The sequence below is a fragment of the Hibiscus syriacus genome, unplaced genomic scaffold (genome assembly GCF_006381635.1).
Source record: "Hibiscus syriacus cultivar Baekdansim isolate YM2019G1 unplaced genomic scaffold, ASM638163v2 tig00111582_pilon, whole genome shotgun sequence".
NCBI classification, from domain to species: domain Eukaryota; kingdom Viridiplantae; phylum Streptophyta; class Magnoliopsida; order Malvales; family Malvaceae; genus Hibiscus; species Hibiscus syriacus.
Window position 1 is genome coordinate 7,626,105 of NW_024063126.1, and position 21,660 is coordinate 7,647,764.

Genomic DNA, 21,660 nt, shown 5'->3' on the forward strand with positions numbered 1-21,660 from the left:
TTTGACACTTCTTCACGCTTTCATTTGACACTTCTTCACGCTGTGCAATACCATAATTTTGGGATGGCTGAAAATTGAAAGGTAAGATTTTACTTGTGTTCTTATTTCGATATTAGCCGAATTAACTGAACCAGTTTAGCGAATAAAAAACAATAAGAAATGGATATGTTATTTCTACATCTGATCCTTTATTAAAAAAAATGGAATTCTTGACATTTCTTCAGTCAAATCACCTTGATCATAACAAGACATGGAATCCTGTCATTGGCTCTAGGCTTTAACATGTAAAACGCCAATTCCTCCATATACTTTACATGTTATATACACCTGAAAAGCTATATAACTAAGAAGGTTAAGGTGCTGCCTGCAAGAGAAGAGACTTGGTAGCCATAGCCGACGGCTAACAGACCTCGAAAACTGTCATTGGTTGAGTTACGGAGCCTGGTGAAACCAATTACATCCGTACACCATGACAAGACATAAGAGACAAACAAGATTGGAACACAGAACATGAGCTGACAAAAAGGTGTCTCAGCTGGAGTAGGTGTTCTCGTCCAAAATGTTAATACTTCCTGAAACATGCAATGCCTCCACCGTTGACTTGTAAGCACGAAGCTCTATTTCATGGATGTCAACAACTTTGTCGACAGGGGACAAGGGTAAGTTTCTTTTACCACGCGAAGATGGGAATGATGATCCAGCCTAGAAGAATGATATACACAGTTGGAACTTGTGTCTTCCATCCTGTTCTTCCTTTTGGTTGATAGATCAATGAATTTCAATGGGTCCCTTCATGTCGGTAGGAGAATTCATCTACCCGATTAAACAAAGGTAAGTGTTCTCTTAAGAGACGATTTTCTTGTCTTGAGGTTTCGTCTAAAGCTCCTCCGATGTCGAATTCTTCATATCGATGACCGTGGATTTTGCATTTGGCTCTCATGGACAGACACATGGTGACATTATTGTACGGTATGGAATTTTTGGTATAAAATTGTTGCCCAATTCTTTACTTTGAGCAACCTGGAAACACATGTAGTCCGGTTCAGATATACTAATAATGCAGATAGGAATGTAAGAAGTAACCATCGACTTCTAAGACATCATAGCTGGTTATTGTATTTGGATTACCATTATCAAACAGAAAAAAAACACCTAATCGCCGGTCTCATAAAACGATCACAAAGAAACGCCTTGAACGAACTTCAAAACAAAAAAACGATATCGATGATACTCCGAGGGTAGCAATGCCTTCCACCTGCCAAACATCAGTAGACTTCAAGCAATAATGTTCATATCATAAAGAACCATGCTGAAGGCAACAACAAGATATTCTCTTGAATTCATACGAACTATTCATCACGAGTTACGCTATGCTTCATCGAAAGAGAGCTCTAATAAACACAAAAAAAATCGACCCTTTTATATAAACATTTAGAAAAGAGAATATATTGCAAAAGCATGATGAATGTAGGCCATTGATCTTACCAAACACCATCAACTTGTTGCCATGCCAATCCAGCCTAACCCTTAAACTTTATGCATGGAACTCCTTAACTTGGATGGAACCAAACAACTTAATTTACAATTTACAACTGAATCATTGTTCTTTAACACCTTTGCCACCTTTCCTATCCTTTAACACCGGACATCGAACACCTCCGCTACATCTCCGACCGCCCAATTCTTCCCATGTACATACGGCAGCGGTCTAACATCCTTCGCTTGCACCTTCTCGACCACCCATATTCCGTTGTGGTACGTAAACAGTTTGTACCTAATGATATAGTTGTCACCATATGCTGAAAGTATATTAGCAGTAAACCAGGAACCACATTCTGGGTGGATTTTTTTTTGAATAATCTATTTAGAATTTTTCTTAACAACGTATATACTTTATAGATATATATGTTTAAACTCGTGTTTTCTAAAAAAAAAAAATTCTTTTAGCACTAAAATCGGTTCTACTCATAAACAAAATATTTAGTTTTTCTTTAGTCTAGTTGTTGATTCTATGTTCGTGATAGTGATAAAATTAGAACTATTACTTTGACAATTAAGACGTTATTTTTGCAAATATTCATTGAGAAATATAGTTTTGTGACTCATTTGTATCAATTTAATAATTATGATTTTTTTTAAACAATGACAACTGAGTAATCTTTATAAAATTATGTCTCTATCGAACGAGACCCTTTACGAAATGGTAAAGAAGTGGTGAGCAAACTAAAAAATTTGACCGACTGCTTTACTACAAAATATATAGAAATAAATATTATAATTTATTAATAAATGAATATGTTTTATTTATATTTTAAATCACATTAATGTAAAAATTAAAATAAAAGTGAGTTTAATATATTATAATTGAAATATATCATTTTACATATTTTAAATTAATAAATCATCTTCATTATTATAATTTTATTGAACTGAAATGGATCATACCTTATATTTTAAAATACTATAACGTCGTTCGAATTTTAATCTTATTTAACAACTCTATATTAAAATAGACTAATTCAATAAAATCAAGTTTTCCCTAAAATATTCTCCAAAAATATAATGAATAAATAATAAAATATAAAATTCTTACTTTAACTGGGATATAAACAAGTCATTGCATAAGTTAAAATGCTTACTATGATAAGCCTTTAACTATCAGAAAAATTCTAAGTCAACGAAGCTCTTCGTTATATTTCAATTATAATATATCAAAATTTTTTTTATTTTTCATTAAAATAATTAAAATATAAATAAAATACATTTACATATTAATCAATTATAATATTTGTGTATATATATATATCATATTATTGTATTATTCAATTATTCCATGTTGGAGTTCTTATTAGGTTGTTTTCCCTTTTTTTATTGCCATTAACTATATATATTATGTCGTGATTGATTTTTCATTTAAATGGTGCAATCCAGTGGTTAGGGCGTTTGCTTCCTCTCCTCATGTCTTGGGTTCAAATCCCACCAGTAGCAGTTATTAATTCAATTTATTTTCTCTAATCATTCAATTGGTGACACGTGCCACCATTTGATTGGAAGTAAAATGTTATTAAATTAAATAAAAAAAATTAAGAAAAAAATCCAATCACATAGTGACACATTTCACCATCTAATTGAGGATTAAGTTTATGGAATTAATTAAAAGTTATGACAAAATTAATAGAATGTATAAGTAATGAGGACTAAATGTGTAACTATATAAATTTTATTAACTGTCACATCATCTCCTCCATTAATATTTAACGGTAGGTGGTTTGATTGACAAAATTTAAATAGTTAGGTGACTCGATTGATAAAATTAAAAAATCGGTAGTTAAAGTAGAAAGGGTAAATAGTTAGGTGGCCAATGGTATAGTTTACCCTAAAAACTAATGTTTTATAAATATTTTATTTTAATTAAATTACATTTAGATTTTTAACTAATTTATAATTATATATTTAGTCACGTTTTATAAATTAATTTAATGGTGCTCTCGATGAACGTTGTAGAATTTTTCTAATTTATATTATATAGTAATGTCCTAAGCATAACCATTGAGGTAGATAAGATTATATTTCTTCCACTAAATTCAATACATATATGTTAAATTAAATATTAAATAGTATAGTAGATGACTATCTTGGATCGATTAACAACAAAGAACAAATTACAGAGTAAATGGATCGTTATAGATGAGGTTTATGTGCTGTGCAGGGTTGAGGCTGAGTCAAGGACTACTTGCGTTTCTGCGTGTCCCTTCTCGAGTGGTGTTGGGCAATGGTCCTTACTAGGTGGGAGTGGAACTGAGAAATGACTTAGGTGGTGTTTGTTTTCACTGTTCTACCTCTTCAAATTTCTTATGTCTGTGTCGCGCAGATCACATGTAGACATTAGACTTCGCAGACCGTTTATATTTTAGAAGACAGAAGCTCTTCTAACATCTGCGTATAGTCTGCGTGGCGCAGACGTGATTTTATGTCTACAGTCGTCTTCTAACCTCTTCAAAGAGGTTTTATATTTAATTTTATATTATAGATATTAATTTTAATATTAATTTTTAAATAAATTAAATATTAATTTTTTAATATTATATTATAGATATTATTTTTTAAATAAATTAAATATTAATTTTTTAATATTATATTATATATATTAATTTTAATATTAATTTTTAAATAAATTAAATATTAATATTTTAATATTATATTATAGATATTTAATTTTATATCATATTATTTTATATATTATTAAAATTTTATATTTATTTTAATTATTTTGATTTAAGTTTAAATATAATTTTTTTGGATTTGTTATTTTTAAATTATATTTAAACTTTTTATACGAAATGTAAGTATTTAAACCACATTTATTAATAAAAAATGATTTCATTGTTTGATAATTAAGATTTTAAAATATAAAAAATTATAAATTATGTTTTTAAAATTTTAAAATATAATCAAAATTAAATAAAAAATAATCATAAAATAATTTAATAAATTTAAAAATATTTTCTAAAAATATCATATAATTATAAAAATAAATTATGAATATATATTTAAAAAAAATTAAAAGTATTACATAATTGCATATTTAATAATAGTTTAATGATAATTAATGTTTAAAAAAGAGAGAGATGTATGATTCATTGATTAATAATAGTTTAATGATAATTAATGTTGTTGTGTCATATGATAATAAAATTCAAAATTTAATATTATTATATAACTTTATATAATTTAATGTTTAAAAAATCATATAATTTAATGATCATTTATAAATTTTATTCTATAAAACTTATAAAACTAATAATACATGTGATTATGTGAGACTTATAATAGAATTAATAAGGTGATGTTTGTTTTTCTAAAAAAATTATTATTGTAGTTGTATGAATTATTTAAATTTCAGTATTGTAAAACTAAAATTATTTAAATTTCAGTATTGCAAAACTCTTTTAAGTTTAAAAAATCAGTTTATTTATATTTCAGTTTATTTTCGCAGTCTGTAGACGTTAAAAACAAACAGTCTTCTTCTTGCAGACTGCAGACTTTTGGTCCACCTCTTCTGCTGCAGACGTCTGCAGATGTGGTCTGCAGACTGCAGACCTTTTACCTCTGCAAAAACAAATACCACCTTAGTCGGCAAGTCATTTTAGAGGTAAAGGTCCTTCTATCTTGCTCTTAAAAGGTTGTTTGGAATGCTTGTACATTTGAGAAGAAAGAAAGAGGATGTATTTTACAGTTGTATTTAGAAATGTGATTGATATTCTCTTGATTATTAGGGAGATTATTCGGATTAATATTTTTTACATAAAAATATTATCTCTCTTTATTTAGAAATAAAAAAATCATTTATATATTTTTAATTAAATCATTACAAAGTTTAAATTTAGGATAGATTATAAATTTTAAATTATTTAAAATATATATTAAGAAAACTCATATTCTATCACAAATATCATAAATTTACTTTTTGTAATGATTTAATATTAAATTTATTTAAATATATAAATAAATATTTAATTACTTTTTTATTTCCGAATAAAATGGAGAAATCATTTCATCTTTAATTTAATATTATTTGGGTTAAATGTTATATTTAATTTTTTTAATTAAAGCTAAAGATAATTATAAAATAATATATGTTCTAAGTATTGTCAATCATTTGACAATGAACACTCAATTACTCTTACAGTTACTGGTGCTCGAACTCTAGAAACAACAATAATTCTTTTAACTACCGAAGAATCTTAACTCTCAAATATTATAAGAATAGCATGTAGATTAAATATTGTACAGGGGAGAGAAATAAAACATGTGACCTCCATGAAATAACGTCCATTGCTTAACCACCATGACATTGGGCGTATTAATAAAATGGGGGAAGTTGCATTGACATAAGGACCATTTTATATAAAAATCATAGGAAGCATAAATAAATAGAAGTAATTAAATATAGGATAGGACATGATTATGTTAGCAACGGATAGCTACATTATTATTTTATGTTGTTTACTCGGTCCAATGAAGTCCATTTCCACTCCCATTGTGAGGAAACGTCATGTGAAAGCATGCACCTACAATCGATGAAGCTGTCGGGGGCAGCTTCCAAATGCAGAATGATAAACCCCCAATATTCCTTAAATATTGAGGGCTACCCTATGCTATGTGACCGTTGAGCCTAACCTTTCACTTTCTCTTTTGTTGATGGTAGTAAATAAATTATAATTGGTCGAAGTTTAAATCTTTTAGCTTTATAAGAAAGGCGAGTTGTTTTACTTCTCCAATTTTAAATGAGAGATTTTATAATGATTTTTATGTTGGTTCTTATAGATATAAAGTTATAATGATCATTCATAAAATCGATAAGTTCAATATATATGATTGGTTGAAATTTGATCATAGATTTTAACATTGACAGATGATATGGGTTTCTAATAGATTATGTATAAAAGTCATTATTTCTCAAAGAATGCAGGACTTACGAGTGTGAGAATAGAGACATGACGGTCAGATGGTGGCCAGACAGTGACTAAAAGATGAATGATTGAGTTAGAGATGATAAAAATATTTAAATGAGGCTTTGAAAAAAAGAATAGATGATATAGGGGAAGAGAAAAACTATTTTCTCAAATAGGGTGTTTTGAATAGTGTTGTCGGAAGAAGCCGGGAACAACTGTCGTCTTTGAAAAAACGATCGAAGTACACGACGTCTTCAAGCTCCAGCCGAACCACCATGACTAGCCTCCCTCTCTTCTCCCACTTCTCCTTCACTGTTGCAGCCTCTCTCTGCTACAAATTCAAGTTTAAGGCAACGGTGAAAGGTGAAGAGTCTGAAGACACCATACGCTCCGACTATCTTCCAAAAGACATCATGTGCTCCGGTCATCTTCCGACGTTTGCTGTAACTTTCACACCATTTCAAGAAATAATTTTTCTCATCCCTATACTAATTATCTTTTTTTTTCAAAGCCTCGTCAGAGCAAATTTGCCAAATAGAGATAGAGAGTGACAAATGTTATTTGTTATTGAATTAAAAGAATATTATCTTAAAATTTCAAAAGATCGTCCGAAGATTTTGATGTGTAAAAATCAATGTTACGGAGGAAAGTCTAAAGAGGTTCAACATCTTTGATGAGTAAATGATCATGCAATCATAGTAGATATTTAAAGCATTATGAACTTGAGTTTTATAGGGTTGTAATGAGGCTGAGCATAGAGCTAAAGCCTTGCTCCTCTCGTCAGGGATTTTGTTAGATATTTAAACCATTATGAACATTCGCTTATTACTGGTAAAGCATTTATGTTTCTGCAGATCTGAAATGCATGTGGGTTAAAGTAAGATAAAAAGCTAAATATCATAAGATAAAGTGTTCGGCCCTGCTTTATCTCTTTCTCCATACATAATAATAGTATCACACTCAGATCTAATACAAGACAAATGAGAGAGCCGTTAAGTCCATGATGATGATATTATATTATATATAATCCATTCGGTCTCAGATATGCCAACACTTGCAGAGCCACTCATAAGTCTATCCTTAGATGGCGTTTTTTTCTGAAAAATCACCGGTGATCGGTATATTTATCAATCTAACATCGATCAGGTTATATTTTTTGATCTAACACACGTAGCAGTAAAGCGCACTCCCTCCCCCGCGCTATATGCTGATTTGGCGTCACGTGGGGTATAGCGCGCCCCCTGCCCCGCGCTATACGCTGACATGGGTTACACGTGGGTATAGCGCGGCCCCTGATCCATGCTATACGCCACGTAGTGGTATAGTGCGGATTATGGGTCGCGCTATACCTGATTATCTGACATGTGGGGTATAGTGCGGTACAGGGGGCGCTATACCTTTAATTATCCACCCGTCCACACCCTAATCCTCCTTATAAATACCCACATCCTCAATCACTTTCATCACACCGAATTCTCTCAAATTCTCTCAAATATTCTCTCTGTTTAAGGTATATTTTATAATATTTTTAATATTATGTATTTAATTTATTTAAGTATTTTACTTTATTTAATAGTTTACTAATATAATTATTTTACAAATATATAATGGAAGGCAGTCTACTTCGCTTGGATGGAAATCATATATCTCGACACTTTGCTAATACGGTAACATTTTAATTTAATTTAAATTATTAGTAATAATTAGTTGATTTATTTAATGCATGATTATTAGATTAAGAATTAATTTTTGTAATTATTTATTTTTAGGAGAAGGACCGTGTATTAGATCCTTTTATTAGGAATCTTAAGTTAGTGATACCTAGTCGTGTCTTGTCGTATTTAGTAGAGGCTGGATTTAGTTACATAGGTAGATATCAAGGTCACTGTAAGATAGATCCAGACCTTATTTCTGCCTTAGTAGAGCGGTGGAGGCCGGAAACCCACACATTCCATCTTCCGTGCAGAGAGTGCACGATCACGCTTGAGGATGTTTCTATGCACCTGGGGCTTCCGGTGGATGGAGATGTGATATCAGGGATAGCTTCCGGTTCTTGGACTACTTTGTGTCGGGAAAATCTAGGACGTGTCCCGGAAAGTTTTATCGGAGGTAGGATACCGTTAAATTGGTTAGATGCCAATTTTCGGGAGTTAAGCGCAGACGCCTCTGAGGATGAGGTTAAGATGTATGCACGGGCATGCATATTGCAGTTGATGGGAGGGTTGCTGATGCCAGACAAATCGCGCAACCTAGTTCACTGCATGTGGTTGCGACATCTTAGCGACTTTCGTCTCGCCGGATCATTCAGTTGGGGCTTGACAGTTTTGACTTTGTTGTACAGGGAGATGTGTGGAGCCACTGACTGCAGGCGTAATGTTATCGGCGGATGTCTCCTACTGCTGCAGTCTTGGGCATGGTATCGATTGCCCTTTTTATATCCCGTTGTGAAGAACTCATTCGTATTTCCACTACTTCTTAGGTAATTATAAAACTGATTTTGTATATTAATAATTTTATACAGCGTATAATAAATTGTTTTCCTTGAATAGGTGGTCTACTGATAGGAAAAATCATCAGGAGCTACCTGATGATTTAGAAAAAATTAGGGTGCTAATCGATCAGAAGGCTGGCACACAGGTATGAATTTTAATGTTTAAAAATCGATTTTAGATTATAGTTATATAATTAGATTATTATTTTGATAAAAATTATATATTATTTGTTTTAGTTTGAATGGGTGTCATATTCTACTGATGACGTGAGGGAGGTGATTCCACCTGAGTTGAGGGGTCCATCAGATGTTTGGATGGCGATGGTCCCTCTGATCTGTTATGCGACCGTCAAGTGGCACTCCACTGATTGCGTGCTCCGACAGTTTGGTTGTTTTCAACCAATTCCGGAAACACCTCGTAATATGGACGAGTTGCATAGCTTAGATAGACGCGGCAAGACAGATACATATTGGCTGGTGAGGCATCATGAGTGGGTCGTGTTGTGGGAGGATCGACATCGGCGCCTTTCACGTAGAGAGTCCAATTTTACTGACTTCTTGATGTATGCTGAGGATTATTATTAGTGGTTCAATGGTAACAAGAAATCGTTTCTACTTCCCGAGGATGCACGAGGGCAGACCGTTCCACGACGTCGACAGAGACGTTCACCGACACATCACTATTGTCCCCCGACTCGTGGACGGAGAGCAGGTGCTTCCGGTTCATCCTTAGCTGCACCAGCAGGACCTTTACAGCAGCCACCGCAGCCATTTATGATATCGCAGCCATATATGATGCCGCCATCTCCTTTCCATTACCAGATACCGTCGTCGACTTCACCTAGTTTTATTACCCCGCCGCCGTCACAGATGACCCCACTTGGAGGCTATTATGGGTCTATGTTTGCATATCCGACTTGGGGTTCATATGCTAGATATTTTGGCGGGTTCAGCCTCATCACCCATGGCCGCAGCACAGACACCTCCTGTACAGTTTTCACACTCAGCGATGTCTGGGTTTTCCCAGTTTTCGCAGGCCGGTGGGATAGTCAGTCATACACCTCCAGGGTCCTTATTCTATGGAGGTGCTTCATCGTTATCAACTCCTCATCAACCTAATGTACCTGCTCAGGACTACGATGACGATGACGACGACGATGATGACAGTGAGGAGTCAGAACTAGTGATACGAAGAAATCCTCCTCGAGATGGACAGCCACCGCCCTGCGGAACACATTCGCGACGCAGGCAGCGATAGATTTTTTTTATATATTTGTATTTACTTTATTTTGTTTAATTGTAATTTTTTATTATTTCTCATTTAATACTTACTTTATTTTGTTAAATTTGTTGGACTTTTTTTTTAATAATATATTTCAGTTAATTTTGTTTATTACCATTTAATATCAGTTATTGTAATTTGGTTATCATTTACCATTTAATTCTTATTGTAAGTTTGTTGTATTTAAATACCAAATTGTTATTAGTTTGATAAAATTTAATGATTGTGTTCATTTTTTTAATCTTCATCAGCGATTATCGAATGACATTAACTTGAAGTAAATGCAAATTAAAATACAAGAATTATTATTTGATAAACAAATACATCATTTCCTCATCAATTGTTACTTGATGACAACAGAAGTGGACATGTTTTTCTAGTGTGTCATGGGTTTCTACAATGGCCACATCTTCTGTCTTGTCTAGATCTTTCTTGAATATCCATATCGCATTGAATTCGATTGGATTCTGGACGACCATGCTCCCACAATAAACTCGGATTTGGTACAATCGGAAGCTAATCTTGAACCTCATCAGGGTCTTTGTCATTACCTATGGAGGGAAACTCAAATTCGTATACCTTAAAAACTTTAGATAGTAGGTATACGGGATCCACAAAATGGTTATAGTCTTGACGTGTATGCGAGTAAGCTGCTATCACATGAGAGCATGGATACTTCAGAGCTTGAAAAAACCCGCAGTCGCACGTTCTGTCCCTTAGATTTACTCTTAACGACACAGCTTCAATCCCTTGAAGAGGTCGCGGCAACTCTGTGACACGAAACATTTCATGCCTTCTAGAGAAGCTTGTTACAGACATTCCATTTGATGCATCAATTTTTTTTCTGTAGATTTGCAACTAATCTAGGGTGATAAACATGACCGCCTTGCATCCAGGTTTGAGCTTGTCCCCCGAGCTTCGCAAAAAGCGCCTCCAAACGAAAATATATAGTTTTTACCAAAGCCGCTACAGGTAAGTGACGTGCACCCTTTAAGGTTGAATTGATTGCCTCAGCCAAGTTGGTCGTCATGTGTCCATATCGATATCCACCACCATATGCGTTCGTCCACATTTCTTTATCGATGAGGCTGATGTAATCGTATCCTTCCTCGTTCTTCGCCCGTAAATCTTAAAGCATTGATTCAAACGTTCGAGGAAGTAGTTCGTAACCTGATCAAAAAATGTATAACTTACTAACTTGCTTTCTTTGCAAAATTAAAATGATCAAAAAATGTATAACTTACTAACTTGTTTTCACTTACCCATGCGCACAATTAATTGACGCTCATCATTCTTCTTGTACCTTCCATGATAGTTCGCAGCAATGTGTCAGAGACAATACCTATCTTGAACAAAGGGTGGTTGCCACATTGGACCCAAAGACTTCATTGTTGCTTTGATCCCAGCTCCGCGATCTAAAATGACACAAATGTTTTCCCTCGTGATAACATGTGCACGTAAATTTCGGAGGAAAAAAGTCTAATAATTTGTATCTTCTCCTTCGACAAGAGCAAAAGAAACTGGAAGAATATTGCGATTACCATCTTGGACAACTGCCAATAATAAAACTTGCTTGTATTTTCCATACAAGAAAGTCCCGTCGATCTGGACCACATGCTTGCAGTATTTGGCAGCATTAACGCACTGTGGGTAACTCCAAAAAACCCGGTAGAATTGGCTTCGATCGTGAAGAACTCGATCATTATGGTATGCATAGGAGGTTTCAAAGTCCACAATTATCCCAGGATTCAACGTCCGTACCAGCATAAACCAACCTGCAAGTTCGTTGTAAGATGTATCACATTCGCCATGAAGTTTGACAATGGCATTTTATTTTGCCAACCAAGCTTTTTTATAGGAGACAGTGTACCCATACTGCGATTGTATAGCTGAAATCAACACTGCAACAACTATATGAGAGCTTGCTTTTACCATGGGCATGATGGTTTGGCATATCATTTCAGAGTCCAAGTTGGGATGATCTTGGTTGACCCCTCCAGCACAACATGTGTGAGGACCGTTGTATACTGTTAGTTCCCATATGTTGTTTTTCCTCTTTATTTTCGATATACGAACCATCCAATTGCATCCGTTTTCGCGTCGGGCACAATAGCATACAAATTTTTGGGTCGTCGATCGGTTGACTCTAGACTGAACAGAATTACGAATATTGTAATTTTTAATAGCCATCATCGTTTCTTCTTTGCTTGAAAACTCCATGCCTAAAGATAACTCACCATTATTTATTGATGAGTAATATCTATAGTCACCGAGATGAGGCATATCTGTAAATTTTGGCCCGTACATTACACCATAATCAACTTCATACATGTGTATAGGAGGGTCAGTTTGTGTCACATTTCCTGGAACTTCATCTACATCATCATCATCGGAGTTAAATTGCGATGATTCTGGGTGATGAATAGTCCGGTCTTAGCACCATCCGCACCAGGCTCACGAAGCGGTTCTTCTGGTGGAGATGATGGTTCCTCCATGCGCTCCACATTTAGGTCGAATAACCTACTACTTGCATGTCTTCCCCTTGAACTAGAAGGCATATTGACATTGAGATCGAAAAAGCTCGCAGTCGAATGCCTCCCTCTGGAGCTTGAAGCCATCGTGTCAAATGGAAACTGCACAGATTGTTGCATCGATGACATCTCCATATTAAGGTCAAAGAAATTTGCAGAAGAATGTCTTCCCCTTGAATTGGACGCGGTGTTGCCATACGGATTGTTAGTGGACCCACCTCGGTACATATCGTAAGGAGTTGCGGATGAATGTCTCCCCATTATGGCATTAAAATCATTACACATTACTGTAGTCGGGCTGTCAACTTGATCAACTTGTTTAGCCAGCCTATAGTGGGAGCTTAATGATTGACCCCGAACAGTACGCACTTGAACAAAATGTGCATACATCTCAATAGCGGCGTTTGAATAATTACTTTGAGCTTCAACCATCATTTGAACATCATCATTGTTTGAAAGTTCGAACGCTATATAAGTTAATGGCAACAATGATGTTGGAAATCTGTACTGCAACGACGACATTCTTCTACTACTTCCAACATGAATCTTCCTCGAAATCTTCGTTATCAGCTCCTCAAGAGTTATGTTTCTCTTGAATGATATTTTAACACGCTCATTTGATACGAAAACAACGTCGGTTTCATCTTCTCGAATTTCACCATCATAATAAACAATAGCTGAAAGTCGCGCCATTCTTTGAGTTTAAAAGTGCGGCTATATTATATCTGCAAAAAAAATAACTGAAATAAACCTGATTAAATAAATTATATATGAACGAAAATATAACACAATAAATTTTTTACACATCAACGTAAATAATTTAAATAATATAATTTTATATTATTACCTGCACCGTAAAACTATTTCGACGTATGCTCCCGCTTTTCAATTTTACAAACATAAAAATTAATTGAAAATAATTAGTATAATATTTTTTTTCAAATAATGATAATAAACAATAAGTATAATTAAAAAATTATAACAAAATTACCTTATAACGAAAAATCTCACGAACTTCTAAATCAAATATGAGAAGATTGCCAGAATTATTACTCGTTGACGAAATTGTTGTATTAATTTATAAGTTGAAAGGAGAGATGCGAGGAGATGTGAGAAACTTAACCGGCGGAGGAGGGTATTTATAACCATATAAGGTGCGGTACCTGCACCGCGCTATATGTAATTATTCAGATAAAAGATATAGCGCGGACCAAGGACTGCGTTAAATATAATTCACCCTTACGTGGCGTATAATGCGGCCCCTGATCCGCGCTATACCCCTACGTGGCGTATAGCGCGGATCAGAGGGCGCGCTACACACACGTGTAACCCATGTCAGCGTATATTGCGGTACAGGGGTGCTATACCCTACGTAGTGTCAAATCAGTATATAGCGTGGTTCAGGGGGTGCGCTTTACTGCTAAAGGTGTTAGATCGAGAAATATAATATGACCGGTGTTAGATCGGTTAATATACCGATCACCGGTGATTTTTCGGGAAATACTCCATCCTTAGATAATATTTTTTTAAAATTTTTATATAGTTTTTTAATTTTCATTAATAATTTAATTTTGTATTTGTGATTTTTAAAAAAAAAAATTATTAATTAAAGGACTATTAAAAAGAACCAAATAAATTACTATGTTGATAACTTGACTTTAATTAATATCGTAACTTTTATCGGCTTTTAATGTTTGAAGGACAAATTACGGGGTTGGTCCCTCTTTTATGATAAAAATCGGAATTTATCCCCTATTCTTTAATTTGGACCTTCTACTTTTATATCCCCTATACTTTAAGTTCGTCCCTCAACTTGTATACTATCATTACTTAATCAAACTAGTTAACATCATTAATACTAATGTGGTTTTTTCTTAAACAAACATCTTCTAAATCATGATCTTTACATTTTCATGGTAAATCATAAAGTAAGTATTTTAAAGTGAAAGAAATTCATATCAATATTTAGTATGGGAATGCTAATGGCAATGGAAAAACGATTTTTCGCTCCATAAGCAATGTCAAACGCATAAAAATTAATTTAAAATCATAGCTGGAAAAAGTAATTTTCAACATAATATCGAAAGCTCAAATTTATAGCTTTTAATGTGAAAATCACTTTTTGGGTGAAATTATTTTTTTATACTCAATTTTTTAATTTTAATTTATAACATAATATCTAAAATGAACATTTTATCTTTCTAAAATCAATTTTTAACATCAATCTCAAACAATTAAATTTTAAACTACATTTTTGAAAAACATCTAAAAAAATACTTTTTACATCACTTTTTCAAAATCAATATCAAACTGGTAACTTATGATAATATAAAAGTAGTGGACGAAAATATGTTAAATTAAAGTAAATAAATAAAATATCACATTCAAGTATATGAAAGGGACCAAACCCAGAATTTGACCATTTACGATAGTTATATATGCAACAAACTGATTCCTTAACTCCCATCGTTCTCGAGGTTGGCAGCTGGCCCTCCACTTAAGGTTACTTTTTCAAATCGTAGTGCCAATATGTGCACCACGTGCCAGGTTTATCAAAGTCGATGCCCTCAGCTCAGGTGCTAACTGCCAAGCCCTTAGTGCCGCCGCAGGAGCCACCTGTAATGGAGGTTTTGGACCTGCTTGCCACCACCTATTGCGGCAAGCCGGCTGGCGGTCGCTTGTTTCGGATATTTTATTTATTTTTATTTTCTTCTCAAAGTTATTTTGAGTTCAAATTATTTTATTTAAGTTAATTTTAAATTTGAATTAAGGAATTAAAATTATTACAAAATTTAATTTAATTTGATTGAATCAGAATTTTGAATGTAATAATAATGTATTGTTGTGCGATTAGGGATGATATTTTGATATAAATTTGATATAAATATGACATGTTTTAATCCGACTTGATCTAACAAAATTGATTTAAAAAAATAGATTAGGTTTGAATTGAGTATTGTAAAAGGATGAGATCAGATAAGGTTTAAGGTTTAAGTTTAAATTTTTCTAATCCGACATGTAATAATAATATATTTTTTATATATTTAATGATAATTACTATAATATTATTTTTTATATTTTTAATTAGATTCATATTTTATTAAATAAAATAAAATATGTATTTGAACATTGATAAATCTATAAATATTTTTAAGGTGAACACAAATATATGTTAGAAATATAAAAATTTTGGTTCGTAGTAACCACATAAATAAAATTTTAGAGTGATACAATTAATAAAATAAGTTATTATAAAAAAATTAAGTTTTAGAATAGACACGTGTTCAACTTCACGCAAGCATAGATTTATCACTGATATCAAATTAAGTTTCAAATCAAATGGAATTTTTTATAACTCGGATCGAATAGAGTGATGTATTTCTCGGTCAAATCGGGTCGGGTTAGACAAAGCCCGACCCTACCTACCGTTGCTATACGTGTGATTCTATCTAAAGGAAAGGTGGAGTTGCGTCCAAGGGACGAGAGCTGCCGCGTGTCCCCACACCAGTGTTCTTTATTTTACTGAACTTGGCCCACCCTTTTAAAGACTATAAAAGCCGGAGAGAAATGGAAAAACAGGAAGGGAAATGTGAAGAGCTAAGTTCAAAGAAAATATAAAGGAGAGTGTTATTGAACTTTTACCTTTCTTTTGTGATGATGGAACAGTGAAAGAGCAAAATCTTGAGAAGGTAAACAAAAGGGCTGCATCGATGGTTTCTTTCACATCTTTGATCCTCACCACATTCTTACCGGCAAACGCCTTCACACTATCAAGCGCCTCCCTTCCACGGCGGTCGTTTTTTTCTTTCTTCCTTCCTTTCTTTTCATTTTAATCTGCATGTGGACATATACTGAATTGTATCTCAGCGATTTACTGTTTCAGTCTAGAGAAGCAACATCGGAGAAAGAGAAGAAAGTTGAGTCACCGGCAACAAAGAAAGAAACTGAGAAGCAGCCAAAAGGTCGATCAGCGTCGTCGACGGAATCTTCCATTGCGACGGGAAATCAGCACAAGTCAACTCGCCGCGGTCCAAAATTCGAATTCAACAAAAACAGCGCGAGGTCTCCATGGAAATTCTCCAAAGAAGCTCCAAGGCTCTCTCTCGATAGCAGAGCGGTGGTTGATGCAACCGGAAGCCTTAAGCCCCGAGAGCTCCGTACCTATGCCGCCATTTCATCTCCGAACCAGTGCGAAAGCGGCAGAGAAGAAGACGGAGTGGATGGAATCGACCAACAACGACGTTCACCCAGCGTAGTCGCGAGGCTCATGGGACTCGAGGCGCCGTTACCTGATTCGGATCCCGAACCGAATAGAAAGCCGGAGCTCCGAAAATCCGCGTCGGAAGCAAGAGGCAGAGATCTATTCCGGTCTCGTTTTATAGATGGAGTTAATTTTCAATTATAACAGAGCCAGCAATCGAATATCCTAAACGGAGAGATTTCGAGCAATGTGGTAACAGAAAATGGAGCCAAACAAGATCAATTAATGAGTAATGGATCAGAAGGGTCAAGAAATGCGAGAACTGAACCGATTAAAACTCCGGTTCGAGGAATAGTTGAACGGAAACGTTTTTACGATTCAGTTGATTTCTTTCCCGAGACAAAACACACAGTTTCCATCTATGGAGATATTGAGAAACGGCCTAAGCTCCGAGGAATTGACGAGTCGTCTAAAGATCTCGAGACCGTTAAGCAATTCCTCGAAGGTTTGCAATTGAAAGGCCTTTTACATACTACGGCACCTGAAAACCAAAGGAGTGATAGGAACTTTGCTTATGAACATGAACATGAACAATCTCCGATTGTTGCTTTTAAATTGGCGGCAATCAGGAGAACCGACAATGATTCGCCTCCTTCGAGTTACAGATCAAGACCTGGAGCTCGCCGGAATTCGAATCTCGATTCTCCGTCAACGATGAGTCCGAGACGTGATCGACCAGTGAGTGAAAGGAACTTACGGAACCAAAGAAGAGTAAGAGGCTCAATTTCTCCGACGAGTGAGTGTGGCGTCAAGAGACCAAGCGGAAAACCTTTGAGCATTGAAACGCAGAGAAGCGTAAATGTGAGAAGAACTGGATTAAATCAGACGAAGAACAGATCACCGGCTGAGATTTATCCTAAAGAAGATAAGGTATTTATCCCAGCGGAGGATGAAACATCAACGGGTTCAGAGTGTAGCTTTAGCTCATCTTCACAAACTGATAATGAGGTACATTTGCTTAATTACCAAACTAAACTGATTAATTTGATTAAATATTTTCCTAATTAAAGATTACCTCAATTTATTGAAATGTGCTTGCTGGATTTACAGAGATCGAAGGTGGAGGAAAACATGGAAGGGGGGAGGCTCTTGGAAAGGTACAAGTTGCTTCTCAGCATATCAAAGATAACCGCAGGTACAACTGAGTCGCAGCCGAGTCCGATATCGGTGCTCGACTCGTCTTTCTACAAAGACGACGAGTCGTCTCCTTCCCCCGTTATGAAACGAAGAATCGACTTCAAAGGTAGGAAAAATACTTGCTTTCTTATAGTAGTAAAACATTTTTCTACTTTTGGAAAGTCTACGCGCCGATTTTGATTTGCTATTTGCATTTCGATATGTTTGACTTGCTTTCTAATATTAGTAAAACCATCGTAACTTATTTCAAACTTGAATTTTATAAAAAAAAACAATCTTATAAAATTGGATAGTTATATTGTACGACGATTTAATTTAGGGTTAAGGAAAAATATAACAAAAAATATTAAAGAAAATTTTAACACTTCAGTTGAACGCGACCTAATGTTACTTTTTTAACATTTTCGGTTGAATCGAAAATGTTTCTTTGTACATTTTCGGTTGTCAACAAAAAATATTTCAAAAAATGTATGCAATCGAAAAAAATTAAGAAAAAGTTAATATTTTAAGTTGCACTCAACCTAAAATATTAAAAAAAATTATCATTTTCGGTTGCATCTTTCATTAGCTTGTCATCCTTTATACATTCCATAAAAATGTGTAGTATCTAAACTCATTGGACTTACATATTTTAACTTTAATCATTTTTAAATCTAAAGTTATACGGTCAAAGACAATTGTAAAATTATGATTTGTCTCTCTAAAAATTGATAAAATTTCAATTTAGTCACTTTTACGAATTTATATAATTAAGGACTAAAGCAATAGTGGAATTTTAGTTTGTTCTTTTTTGTCAGTGTATTAGGATTTAGGCCTTTCTTACTGTCATAGTCCGTACCAATATTGACTTGTTTCATCTTCAATCAATGTTGGATGGAGATTTGGTACCCAAAACATTAGATTTTGAACCCTTGTTTTACCTTTTGTTATTTGTCTTTGGTGATATTATCAGACCAAGTTGAATCAGAAGATGGACTTTGGAGCCCTGCCAGTGTCATGTCATCCGTTGAATCAAAACCATCAGACGAATCGGACGATTGTGATTTCGTATACATTTCCAATATCCTCAGAGCATCCAACTACTTGCCTGATGATGCTGAAATCTTTCAGTTGCTTGAAAACCAACAGTACCTCAAAGGGAAAGACACCTCCAAAGTCTCTAGACTCCAAAGGAAGCTTATATTCGACACCATCAAAGAAATTCTCTATCGGAAGCGACAATTGCCACCATGGAAGCTTGATCCGTGGTCCGGACATGCATCGTTGCAGCAAATTTGGTCCGAGTTCCGAAAAATTCGAGAGAGGGACTCGTCGGATGACTTGTTTGAGGGCATATGTGGTGTGTTAAGAAAGGACCTTGCAGGGGATGCCATTAACAGTTGGGAAGATTGTCCCATTGAGTTGTCCGAAGCAGTCCTTGACATCGAACGGCTAATATTTAAAGACCTCGTCGTGGAAACCATCCGAGATCTCGCTGCGGAAAGTAATAAATTCCCAGCAACTCGTCGGAAGTTGATGTTCTGAACACTAATATTTACGTTCTAATATTATATTATTATAAATTTGGTAAGTTTCGTAAAATTGTTCCGATGTTATGTTAAGTTTAAATATGCTATGATTTTCTTTATTTATGAAAATGATCATATATTATGTGAAATTGGAGTTCGAAAATTCAGCGATGTGCTCCTACTTCGTGATGATGTGAGCTTTATGGAAGTCAATCATGAATGGGTTATGTTCTATGCTTTGGCCTCTGATAAATTGTACTTATAGTCATCCAGTCGAATCTCGAATATAATTAATATGCCATAGAATTCATTGTAAAAGGTAGAGGGATGTTAAATATTTGGACTTTGGCCCATTACGGGGCAAATGAATGACGATTATCGTATAATTTGGTAATAAAATAATATTTGAATATTCGTATATCGCTAATATATCGATGAATTATACTTTGATATGATTTATGCTGTTGAATTGTAAAATATGTTAATCTTATGATTATATGCCGTCCATGTTTAAGTAAATTAATTAAAAATAATTAATTTATGATTGTATATTACCTTGTAACGACTCCAAATTATTAAAAAATTTAATTAAAATTTTGTAACCATCACAATATGTGTAAATTTTAAATCAATGTGTGAGCAACGTTTAAATTAAACCCTTTAAATACCCACTCTTTAAGAATCTTTAAATATATTATTTAAATTTAAAATAGTTATTTTAAAATAATGTTTTTCCTTGAATTGGTCTATTACTTGTATATGATAAACCTGTATATGATAAAATATCACTAAACAAATTAGTGTTATGTAAATTCATAATTACAACAAAACTAAAAGACAATTCTATCTGGGTTAGTGTTTTTTTTCTTGGTTTAATTATTTTTATGTCCTCATCAATTTTGAGACTAATCAAATCAAGATTTGTCTTAGAATTAGGGGTGTTTATCGAGCAAGTCGATCACGAATTTAGTAGTGCTCGACTCCACTCAATACTGATAAGCTAGATAAAATTTTGCTCGACTCAACTCCCCAATTGTTAAGCTCGCCAAAATTTTACCTTGTTTTCTTTTAAATATATGTAAAATATAATAATATTATATAGAAATTAATATATACACATATTAGCAAATTTAACAAAAAAATGTGTGAAACAATTCTAAAGTTTAAACTCCAAAGTAACAACTCAAAAATACACGAAGCTAACATATTACAAAAATTGTTGAATTTTTTTTTTATCAATACATAATCAAATTCTAAAAATAAGATTCACTTTAAAAAGTATTTTAAAAAATTAATCCAAAGTCGAGTTGAACTTAAGATCGAGTTGAGTAAATCTGAATCGAGCGTTGACTGAATCGTGTTCGATTGCTCTTACCTAAATGTCTTTTAAATCCCTATAGAAGTTAAAATTAAACAATTTGATCCAATAATTTTATACGAGTGGCATTGTTTATCCAGTAAAGTAAACATGTTTGGGATTGCAACATCACCTTTGGGCTTTTGCCCCCCCCCCCCTCCACCTCGCACATGCTTTGAATTTGAAAGAAAACAAAAGCATCCATCCCAAAGAGAGCGACATCTTTCATTAGCTTTATTTTCCTTTTCAATTGAACTTCAATAAAGAAAGAATAAAATCATGAAAAAGAAAAGGTAACCTAGCCTCCCCAAGCAAGACTTAGATGATACCATCTCATTGTGGTGGATAAAAACCACAATGGTAAAAGTTGAACCAACAATTCTAAGATTTGTTCAACATAAAGTAGAGCAAGACAATAACTTGTGCACAAAAGCACACCAAACTATTAAACAAATAATTGTGTATATAGATGGGCACGAGATCCGAACCGAATGAGTTTCGATCCGATCTTATTAGGTCGGTTTTTTTAAAAAAAATTGAGTTCGGGTTTAGGGTGAAAAATACTCGATCCCCAAAAAAGAATATAAGTATACATTATATATTTATGGACAATTAGAATAATACCTCTCTATATATTA

The 21,660-nt window shown here is 33.9% G+C and overlaps 1 pseudogene; it reads left to right on the plus strand.

Moving 5' to 3' along the window:
• Positions 1-15,320: 15,320 nt before the first annotated feature.
• On the plus strand, positions 15,321-19,681 carry LOC120165410 (annotated as a pseudogene).
• The last annotated feature ends 1,979 nt before the right edge of the window (positions 19,682-21,660 follow it).